Source organism: Pinus tabuliformis, chromosome 6 (genome assembly GCF_031772625.1).
Source record: "Pinus tabuliformis cultivar Carrire ecotype Pingquan chromosome 6, CPIR1, whole genome shotgun sequence".
Lineage (NCBI taxonomy): Eukaryota > Viridiplantae > Streptophyta > Pinopsida > Pinales > Pinaceae > Pinus > Pinus tabuliformis.
The window spans coordinates 1,753,744,831-1,753,755,915 of NC_142292.1; the positions used below are offsets into that span (position 1 = coordinate 1,753,744,831).

The 11,085-nt window shown below is 37.6% G+C and overlaps 1 non-coding gene across 1 annotated transcript; it reads left to right on the forward strand.

Moving 5' to 3' along the window:
* The first annotated feature begins 8,429 nt into the window (after positions 1–8,429).
* Positions 8,430–8,500, forward strand: TRNAC-ACA (transfer RNA cysteine (anticodon ACA)). Its single transcript has one exon. It is a non-coding gene; the product is annotated as a tRNA-Cys (tRNA).
* The last annotated feature ends 2,585 nt before the right edge of the window (positions 8,501–11,085 follow it).

Genomic DNA, 11,085 nt, shown 5'->3' on the forward strand with positions numbered 1-11,085 from the left:
ATTCAACCCATCATGTATTCCATGTTCTACGTTAGAATATCCAAAAATGGAATTTCTCTGTAGAATACCACTTTTGGGTATTCTAAGAATCGCATCAGGACAAGGTATTATTCTTTTTTCCCATTCTTTATCACACTGCAATGAGACGATGAATCGATTCATTTGTTTTTTCCCCTTAATATTGTAATTATTAGGGTAAAAGACATAAATAGAGTCTCGATGCTTGTTGGATATGGTCCGATCAGTTTCAGTTTCTGAATAACTGAAGATTTGTTCTTCCTTCTCATAGCAATTTGAGTCACCTGATCTATGTTCCACTTGATCCACGTAAGAATCGAAAATTGATTGATGTTTGGCAACAAAAGGTTGAACATATACTTGATCCTGATACATATGAAATGGAAAGGGTACTACACGGGATCCGTATATACCTCCCGATAATATCCATAGATAACCCGTCCTGAGTATAGGATGAACATTACCCTGTACATATTCAGGTGCATGACACACATTGGTACTCCAGTGCCTTTCTCCTTCTAAGTCAGAATATATATTTTTGCGAACTTTTTCCTTGAAGGAAGATGTTCTAGCACGAACCTCGGCAATAAGCTGTTCCGATTCCACATATTGATCATTCTAAACCAAAAGCAAACTTTGTGGTAGAATGGTTAAGTTCTGTACTTGATCCTGACCATCAATAGTAATGGATAAGTTACTATGACATAGATAAGCAGGATGTTCATTACGTGTACGTGTGGGATAAACCAAATTTTCATTGAATTCAATCTTTCCATTGAAAGGGGCTTGTATATGTTCTGCAATATCACCAGTAAATACCCCCCTGGTATGAAAAGTCCTTAGTGTTAGTTGAGTTCCTGGTTCTCCAATGGATTGGCCCGTAATAATACCTACTGCTTCTCCTAATTCAATCAAGTGACTGTGAGTAGTACTCCGACCATAACATAATTGACAAATCCGAGATATACTCTTGCAAGTAAAGGGGGTTCGTATATATATTGGTTGTGTTTGAAGGTTTATTAATTGATTGGAAAGTCCAACTCCAATATCCTGATTGCGCGTGGCAATGCATCTCCTATTTATATATACATCGTCTTCTAGCACACGGCCAATCAGTATTTGTGTTCGTACAACAATTTCATTTCTGTCCCTCTCTCGACCTCGAATGGGACTTACGAAAATACCTTGGATAGTGCCACAATCTGTTCTACGTACTACAATGTTTTGAACTACTTCAACGAGTCTATGTGTGAGGTATCCAGCATCTGTTGTCCATACAACAGTATCCACAACTCCTTTACGAGCCCCATAACAGGAAATAATATATTCCGTTAAAGAGAGCCCTTCGCATAAATTCCGTCGAATGGGTAGATCGATGATTTGTCCTTGAGGATCTGACATTAATCCTCTCATACCTACTAATTGGTGAACCTGAGATGTACTTCCCCTAGCTCTTGAGAAGGACATCACATGTACTGGATTTAAGGGATTAGTCATGCTAAAATTCGGATTCATTTCTTTTCTCAAATATTCACTGGTAGCATACCATATCTCAATCGATTGACGTAATTTTTCCACTGCGTGTACATTCCCATAATGATTATGTTTCTCCGAAACAGAACCTTGTTGCTCCGAATCTTGGACGAGCCATCCTTTGGAAGGAGCTGTTAAAAGATCATCAATTCCTAATGAAATAGTTGTATCAATAGCTTGTTTAAAACCTGAAGTCTTGAGTTGATCCAAGATATGTGATGTATATGTCATTCCGAAGTGATCTATTAATTTGCTAATAAGCTTTTTAATGGCAGTTTTATCCATCACTTTATTATAAAAGGGCAAATTATCAAAGGGAAATCTAGTTCGTTCCTTCATAAGGAAAAATCTCCATATTTTCATGAGCAGGATTAAGCAATGGGTTCAAGCCGGTTATTCGAAGGCTTCCTCGATCTCTATATCTGCACTAATGAAAAAATCATAAGATCAATAACATTAGATCCTAAGAGCTGGTAGTGATTTATTTGGGTGTTCAGAACAGGCGAACCCTTGTATGGCTTCTTCCATTTCTCGATTGAAACGAGTACGACCAACAGTTGTTCGAATGTATATATTAAGGATTTCTCCCATTCTACCTTTTCTTATTCGATAATGTTCATGGATTTCATGGAAAGTACCCAAAGGTTCGTATTGAACTTCGATAGGGGCTTCTTGGTTTACTGAGGTAATGATACGTAAATCCACTTCCCCCCACCGAAGCCATAAGGGGCTGTATAAGTCAATTCGTTTCTTTCGGTAAGCTCTGAGCACATCATCATAACTATAAAAGGAAGGTTTCTTACAAGAAAAGCTTTTATTTTCCGAGCGATACGGATGGTACCTATTCCCATAAATACCTTGATTATTTTGGACTGTTGATATATAAAGTCCAAGAAGAAATATCCTGAGTCGGTATAGAAATAGGATCCCCGATAGCTGGAGACAAAATATTTGTCTCAGAAAACATGAGTAAACGAGCTTCTGCTCTAGCTTCCAGAGATAAAGGTACATGGACAGGCATCTGATCTCAGTCGAAGTTTGCACTAAATCCCCCACAAACCGATGGATGTAAACGAATGGCACGTCCTTCTACTAAAATAGGTTGAAATGCTTGTATTCCCAATTTGTGTAAGGTAGGTGCTCGATTCAACAATATGGGATGTCCTTGCATAACCTCTTGAAGTACTTCCCATACAATGGGTCCCTTATCTCGAATCATACTTTTAGCAGTTCTTAGGTTGGGAGCAATATGTCGTCCGATGAGACTATGAATTAAAAATGCTTGAAAAAGCGCTATTGCTATTTCTGAGGGTAATCCACATTGGTACAATGATAGAAAGGGACCCACCACAATAACAGAACGACCTGAATAATCAACTTGTTTGCCTAGTAAATTCTCACGAAACCTTCCCTCATTGCCTTCGATCACATCTGAGAACAATTTATAAGGCCTATTATGACTGTCTCTCATTGGTTGTCCGCAGATACCATTATCGAGAAGTGCATCTATGGCTTCCTGGATCAATTTTGTTTGATAAATAACAAATGACTCAGATCCACTTCTTGCTAATAAATTTGTAAGAGTATTATTCCGATTGATAACTCTTCGATAAAGTTCATTTAGATCTGACGCGGTAATAAGTCCACCTTCACCTAATTGAATGATTGGCCTCGGTTTAGGAGGAAGAACTGGTAATAGGCATAAGACCATCCATTTTGGTTCTATATTTGTTTGGAGAAAATGTTTAGCCAATTTCATGCGTCCAACCAGAAAATCCTTTCTTCTTCTAATTTTTTCATCCTCCCATCTATCCACAGTAGATTCTTGGTTCTCTTCCAATCTATTCCATTTCAATTCCACCAAGTTCTTCCATTCCATATGTGAACTATCTATAATCATTTGCAGATCCAAACCCATTAGTTGTTTCCCGATAACATCTCCCCCAGTAGCTATTTCTCTCTCTTTAAATGTTCCAGAACCCCGAGGAAAGAGGTAATAAGGACGAGCAGAGAGGTAATGAGGAATAATCTCTCTCCAGGATTGAATCTCATAACCAAATGTACCCTGTGATCTCAATAAAGTTGGTTTGTTAGCTATGGGCCTAGCAAGAAAAAGGTTTGGATAGGTTATTCTAAGATTTCCCCCCCTTCAGGATCGAACGTGAAAGTTTCCTCTCATCCAGCTCAAGTAACTAAAAAAAAAGACGCAAAAAACTTTTTTTTCACTCTGAAGAGAGATCGCTACTCTCTGCTCAAGTTCCAAGTGAAATTGAGTATTCCTTTATGTTATGATTCTACAACATAGATATGGAATTATTGAGCAGTCTCCTCCCTTTCGAACAATACTTTTCTTCTTGAAAGACCTTCAATTAGGGATTTACTTGTCTTTATCTCGTTCCATTTGATCCTTTAGGTTCCTGCTTGCTTTGCTTTACTTTGATGGTTACAATACTATTGATTGAAGCATATGTGCGATGAATAAAATCCTATAGCCATATCTTCGGTTTGGAATACCTCTATTCAGGGCTAACCCAAATATAAGAGAATGAATTTCAAATTCCATTATCTGAAAGAAGTGTTTTCACGAAGTTCAATTAGCAATTTGATACATAATATATAAACCCTGGACTAATTCCTCTTTCTCAGCATCTTGAAAAGATGCTTATAATTCTAAGCTTCGTGCTACTCCTCTGGAGGGTCATGTCAGAGCTAAAGGCATCCCAATGAGATTTAATAGGATGACAGTTCCTGATTACGGATCTGTATGATCGGAACTTGTGATCAAGTCACACATCGCAGTATACTGGACCTTCTAATTCTTTCCGAGTTTTAGCTAATAGATTCGCAATATAACTGGGAAGGCGTTTCAAATACCATACGTGAACCACCGGACATGCCAATTTAATGTATCCCATTTGATATCTTCGAATTCGAGAATCAACGAATTCAACTCCACATTGTGTGCAAAATTTTGCATCGATCTTCTCATTTCCAATCCCTGGAGAATTTCCACCTCTACTTTTGATAGGTCCAAAGATTCTTTCACAAAACGATCCATCTCTTTCTAGTTTATTAGTTTCATAATGTAGAGTATAAGGTTTAGTCACCTGTCCAACTATCTCACCATTAGGTAAAAAAAATTCGGACCAAGCACAAATCTGTTCGGGAGAAGCTAATCCAATTCAAAGTTGTTGGTGTTTATTCTGGTCAATCATAATAGATCTCAATTTATTGTGATCAAACTTCCTCTCTATCTATCTGAAATTTTTTCTCAGATATAATAGCATGATTCAATTCTAGAGCTAAAGATCGTAATTCTCGAATGAGCAATCGGAAAGATTTTGGAGCAGTGTCAGGTTTAGGTATTGGCCCTCTAGTGATAATGGCACCAAGTACTTCATTACGAGTTCTAACATGGTCAAATTTGAGAGTAAGCATCTCTTGTAAAATATAAGCAACACCAAAACCTTCTAGAGCCCAAACTTCCATTTCTCCTATTCGTTGCCCCCCTCGTTTGGATTTTCCTCTAAGAGGTTGTTGTGTAACCCGTGCATAAGGTCCACTCGAACGTGCATGTATTTTCTCATCAACTTGATGATTCAATTTCAACATATAAGCTTTTCCTATTGTAACAGGTTGTTCAAAAACATCTCCTGTTCTTCCATCAATTAATCTATGTTTTCCAGGATGATCTGGTTCGAATTCCCATGGATTAGCTATTTGCTCACTAACTTTGTAAAGTTCAGGAAACACTAGTTTTCTCAAAGCTTCTCACTCGTATTTTTCGTCAAAAGGTGTTATTCTATAATGTTTGTTCATCAGGTTTCCTGCTAAACCGGGCAAACATTCAAAGATCTATCCTACATTCATTCTTGAAGCTACCCCTAAAGGATTCAATACCATATCAACTGGTATTCCATTTTGCAAATAGGGCATATCTTGTCTGGGCAAAACTATTGAAATAATACCTTTATTACCATGCCTTCCAACTACTTTATCACCCACTTGTATCTTATGTTTTTTTGATATATATACGTGTACTGTTTCCACATTATCACTGGAATCATCTACTCTATTGATCCATCTCACATCGATAACTCGACCCCTTCCACCTATAGGTGCTCTGAGACAATTTTCTCTCACAGTGGATACCTCAATACCAAATATGGTTTGTAATAATCTTCCTTCTGGGGTACATAATGATTCTTCTATTGTTTGAGGCGTTAATTTACCTACCAAAACATCACCTGTTTCTATCCAAGATCCTAGCATTACAAGACCATTTTCGTCCAAATGACGAAGTGAATGAGCATCTAAATGAGGTATTTCTCTAGTGATTCTTTCAGGACCCTGGCTCGTCATACAGATTTCAATCCTGTATCTTACGATATGGAAAGAGGTATAAATATCTTCATATACCAGACGTTCACTAATGAGTATTGCGTCTTCTAAATTGTATCCTTCCCATGGCATATAAGCTACTAAAACGTTTTTTCCCAAAGATAGTTCTCCGCCTACCGTAGTCGCACCATCCGCCAGAATTTGTCCCTTCTTTACACATTCCCCTTGATGAATTTTAGGTTTTTGATGCGTACAAGTATTGGTATTAGAACATTGATATATAACCAATTATGTTCGTACAGTGTCTCCATTAACCGATGAAGTTATATTTACAACATCGATATACTCGATCCTTCCCTCTTGTGTAGCTATATCTACACTTCCTGAATCTAGAGCTACTTGACCTTCCAACCTATTTCCGGCAATGCACTTCTCGGGTTGAAAAAGTGGAACTGCTTGACGCTGCATATTAGAACCCATTAGAGCACGATTCACATCATTATGTTTGAGAAAAGGAATAAGGGAAACTCCAACGGAAAAATATTGGAAAGGAAAAATACTTCTGAAATGGATTTGTTCCCATGCAATAACTATAAATTCTTGTCGGTATCGAGCTGGAGTAATTTGTTCCTCTTGAATTCCTTGATTTAACGCCAAAGAATTTCCCGTAGCTATCCGATAGTATTCATCCTCATCTTCTCCCGGTAGTAGATAAACCATATGTTCTTCTCTCGATCTCTTGGAGATCTTATAGAATGGACTTTGTAAAGAACCACAATCACCAATCTTTGCATGAATAGATAATGATGCAACAAGTCCAGCATTCATTCCTTCGGACGTATTGATTGGAGAAATACGCCCATAATAACTGGGATGAACATCCCATGTCCGAAAACTAGCAGTTCGCCCTGTTAAGCCCCCAGGGCTCAATTTTCGCCCATGAGCTATTTCCGTCAATGGATTAGTTTGATCCAAAAATTGGGATAAGGGGTGTGAACCAAAAAAATTTTGAAAAGTGTTTTTTAATAGAGTTGAAGTGACCAAGTTCTGAGGAGCTGATCTGCGCTTGGTTGCTCTGTGTATAGTTCTTTTAACTGCATCTTCTAAATGACCTAGAGCTAATCTAAATTGATTCTGTAATAAATCTGCTACAGAACAAATCCATCGATTTCTGAGGTGATCTATATCATCGAGTGTACCCATTCCAAATTTCACCCCGATAAGGTAATCCACAGTAGCCAATACATCTTGTGGTAATGAAAAAATATCATTCTCAGGTATATCAAGGTTCAATTTTTGGTTCAGATTTCGTCGACCAATCTTTCCCAATTCACATCTTTGTCGGAAAAATCTTTCTTGCAATTCTTTACATAGAGACTCGGAAAATACCAAATCGCCACTTATAAAGTAGAGTTTTTTATAAAACTCCAGAATGGCTTTTTCCCTCGACCATAGATATTCCTCCCGCTCCTACCTCTCCTTCTTCTTCAATAAAAATAAAAAACTTTCGGGATAGCGAGTATTGTCTAGAACCTCTTCGAAATTTAAACCCATAGCTGATAATAGAACTGGAATAGATATTTTTTGTTTTCTGCTTACATGAGCCCATATCCTTTCTCCCACATCGATCTCTAATTTCGATCTTCTTCCCCAATCTGAAATCAGAGTGCCAGTATATATATAATTAATTCTATTATGGTCTAATTCTGAATGGTAATAAATACCATGACTTATTAATATTTGATTAACCACGACTCTGTAAATCCCATTTACTACAAATGTTCCATGGGAATTCATTAAATGAATATATCCGAGAAATACAGTTTGTTTCTGTATCTTCCTACTATTCCTCCGAATCGATCTTGCTGGTACATATAATTCAGAGTAATATGTAAGGGACTGATATACAACATCTCTCTCTTTGATGAAAGGTTCTGCTAATTCATATTCATTACAAAAAAGCCTGAATTCAATTTCTTTATCTATATCCTCAATTTTTGGAAAATTATGAAGTTCTTCCATCAAGCCCTGATCGATAAAACGACAAAATCCTTCAAATTGTATCTTACCAAATTCAGGGATTGTAAACGCTCCCTCATTTTCATCTAATCGCATTGGAAGTTTCCCATCTGTAGAAAAATATATTCAATTATTCCCGATTGATCTATGTGGATCAATCCGACAAAAAAGATTCGGATGTATATTCAGTCTTCACTATACTATATCCCATGAAATTCTACCCGTATCCAGATATACTTCCAATTAAAAAAAAAAAGGATAAGGAAGAGGTACTTTGATACTTTCTTCCAACCACGTGAAATGGAGCTATGAACGAATGAATCAAACCATTCTTAAATGTTAATCTCACTTAGAAAATTTCCTAATGAAAATAGTCAGATCGAAAGAAAGACAGAGAACAAATTAGATCCATTTCCTTTATGGTTGACTTTAGCATACATCTCATACTATACTTAAAGGACGGACGAATGACTTGAAAGGACAAAATATTCGATCTGTCCATGGGATTCCCATATCTCGGTGACATAGCCAAGTGGTAAGGCAGAGGACTACAAATCCTCCATCCCTAGTTCAAATCCAGGTGTCGCCTTGTTGAGGTAAGTAAATGGAAGGAAAAGTATGTATTTCCATTACAGAACCTCTGGAGACATATTGGTACATATTACCAATATAGATAGTGAGTTACGTACATTTGATCCCGATTTCGTCGTGAATGTACGACCCTCGAGTTAGTTATAGTAACTTGTTGGTCAATGAACAAATGGATTTATTGATCTCTCATATCAACTCAAATGTCAGTAACGTTCAGAATGAAAAGGTGGACCATTCATTTCAACTTCAACTTTGCACTATGGTTAATAGTTCACTTATCATCTCGATGATGAAATCATTATTTTTTAGAGAACATGATCCGTATGGATATAGTCAGTATAACTTGGGCTGCTTTAATGGTAGTTTTTACATTTTCCCTTTCACTCGTAGTATGGGGGAGAAGTGGGCTATAATGGTAATGCTTAAGAATCAATTATTGTGTTCCTTCCATATCATGCATGGTAATATATTCTGTTCCATAAGGATCTAGTAATATTGAATCTTCGTTCCAAATTGAAACACTCTACATGGAATTATTTCCTCTTTATCCCCGTAAGGGATGCACGTAATCCCTTATCATTATCATTTTCCTATGAAAAATATTATTTTCTTCAACAGGTTTGAATTCATTAGTTCTTTTCTAGAATGAGTCGATAATCTCATTTCTTCCACTGAAGAATGATCTCTCTTCTCTTTCTTAGTAGGAATAGAAAGAGTCCCTGTTTTATCGGATGGTTCCAAATTGAATTGATCGGATCTGATATGAATTTCGTTCTCCGAAAAATATGGGACATAAGTCATAGATTCCTTTGCTTTTTCATATACCATTTTGTTGGCATTTTGGCACAGGTGTGGCGCTACGGTACAGGTGTTGTCCTTGATGGCAACTCTCTTTGAAGACAGATCTCAGTCCAAACTACAAGAATGAAGAGAAATTTCTTATACGCAGGTTCATTAAGCCCAAGTTGCGTATACACGTTGGTATGCTATATACGAAGTCGCGGATACGCAGGCTCGCTATATACGAAGTCGCGTATACACGCAGTTTCATGAACAGAAAAGTGCGTACATGTCGAGAAGCTTTCTTTTGGTCCGTGGTAGTTAGTCCTCGGTACTTGAGCCTATGTTTTTGGACCAAGGTATCTCGACAGTCGTGTTGATCTCGAGTTTTGAAGTTGATGGTATTGTGTTACTATGGTTTTGGACCGTGGTATTGTGAAGGGCCTAAGGCTATATAAGGAGAAGAAGATCATTAGGCAATAGCATCGAAAAGTCTTGAATATCTAATGAAGAAGGAGATCTAGTATGCAGGTTCTGGCTTGATGATACATTGCTTGATCTGAGCTAAGGATAGATCACACCGGTTGATGGAAGACTAGATCTAAGGATATTTTGGGATCAAATTGTTTGAAATGAACTATCTTTATATGGTTGATTATGCGTATTTTTAGATCTGCACACTGACGCAATGTTATGTTCTGGGTATGACTGATGTCTGGTACAGCTGCGAAGTTTTAAGAAAATATTTTTAGATCTGTACGCATGTTGGCTTCGGTAAAAGCGCGTGTATACGCGGTTTTGTTTCATTGAAGTAGCGTATATCTTTTGAAGCTTAATTTTTGGGGTTGCAGTTGGGTCTGACTGTTATTGCAGAGTTCGGTAGTCTGCTCTGTGTTCTGGTGACTGGGTGTTGACAAGGTTTCAGTGGTTTAGTGATTCAAAGATAGATGATGCTAGTATTGGTTGTTTTGTGCTTCAATGATTTGTGAATGAATCGTGGCCTTCAGATTGTAATGTTGTGCTTCAGGAGTATCCAGTCTGAAAATTGATGAAAAGTGGTACCTGAAAGAAAGAAGATTGTAGGCCAGCACCTACGTACTAGTATCTTAGCTAGTACAAGAGCAAAGGGGATTGGAGCTCCCTTCTAGGAGAGTCTAGAAAAATGAGAGAAGGTTGTAGCCTTCTGCAGGTTGTAGCCTGCGTACTGGTATAAGGCTGCACCAGTACAAAAGATTGTAAACTGAAGTTTCTGATTAAAGAAAGATAGAGACGACTTGCAGTAGGTGGTTTTCACCCACATTGGGTTTCCACCTTATATCTTGGTGTTCATGTGTGTGGCTTTTGTGTGATGATCTGTTCTGTTATACTGCACCTGTTTACTGTTAAAATGGTTAATAATGTTCTGATGCATTTACTGAAGATAAGCTAACTAAATCATAAGATTTCTGGATATACGCTAGTTGATTTAGACACAGCAGCGTGTACACGTGGGTTCACTTAACTGAAGTAGCGTATATGTTTCTGAGTATGAAATTAAAAAAGTTTTATTGATCTAATAATACTGATTCACCCCCCCCCTCTCAGCATTATTTCCAACAATTGGTATCAGAGCAGGTCCTTCAGAGAAGCTTGATCGCTTGAAGGTAGATCGTTCATCATGAGCAACTACGAGAAAGAAGCATCACTCAGGCCACCGTTTTTTGATGGGACAAACTTCAATTATTGGAAGGTAAGAGTTACTGCCTATCTTCAATCTCTTGGTACAGAAGTTTGGGACATCGTAGAGACAGGCTACACTTTTCC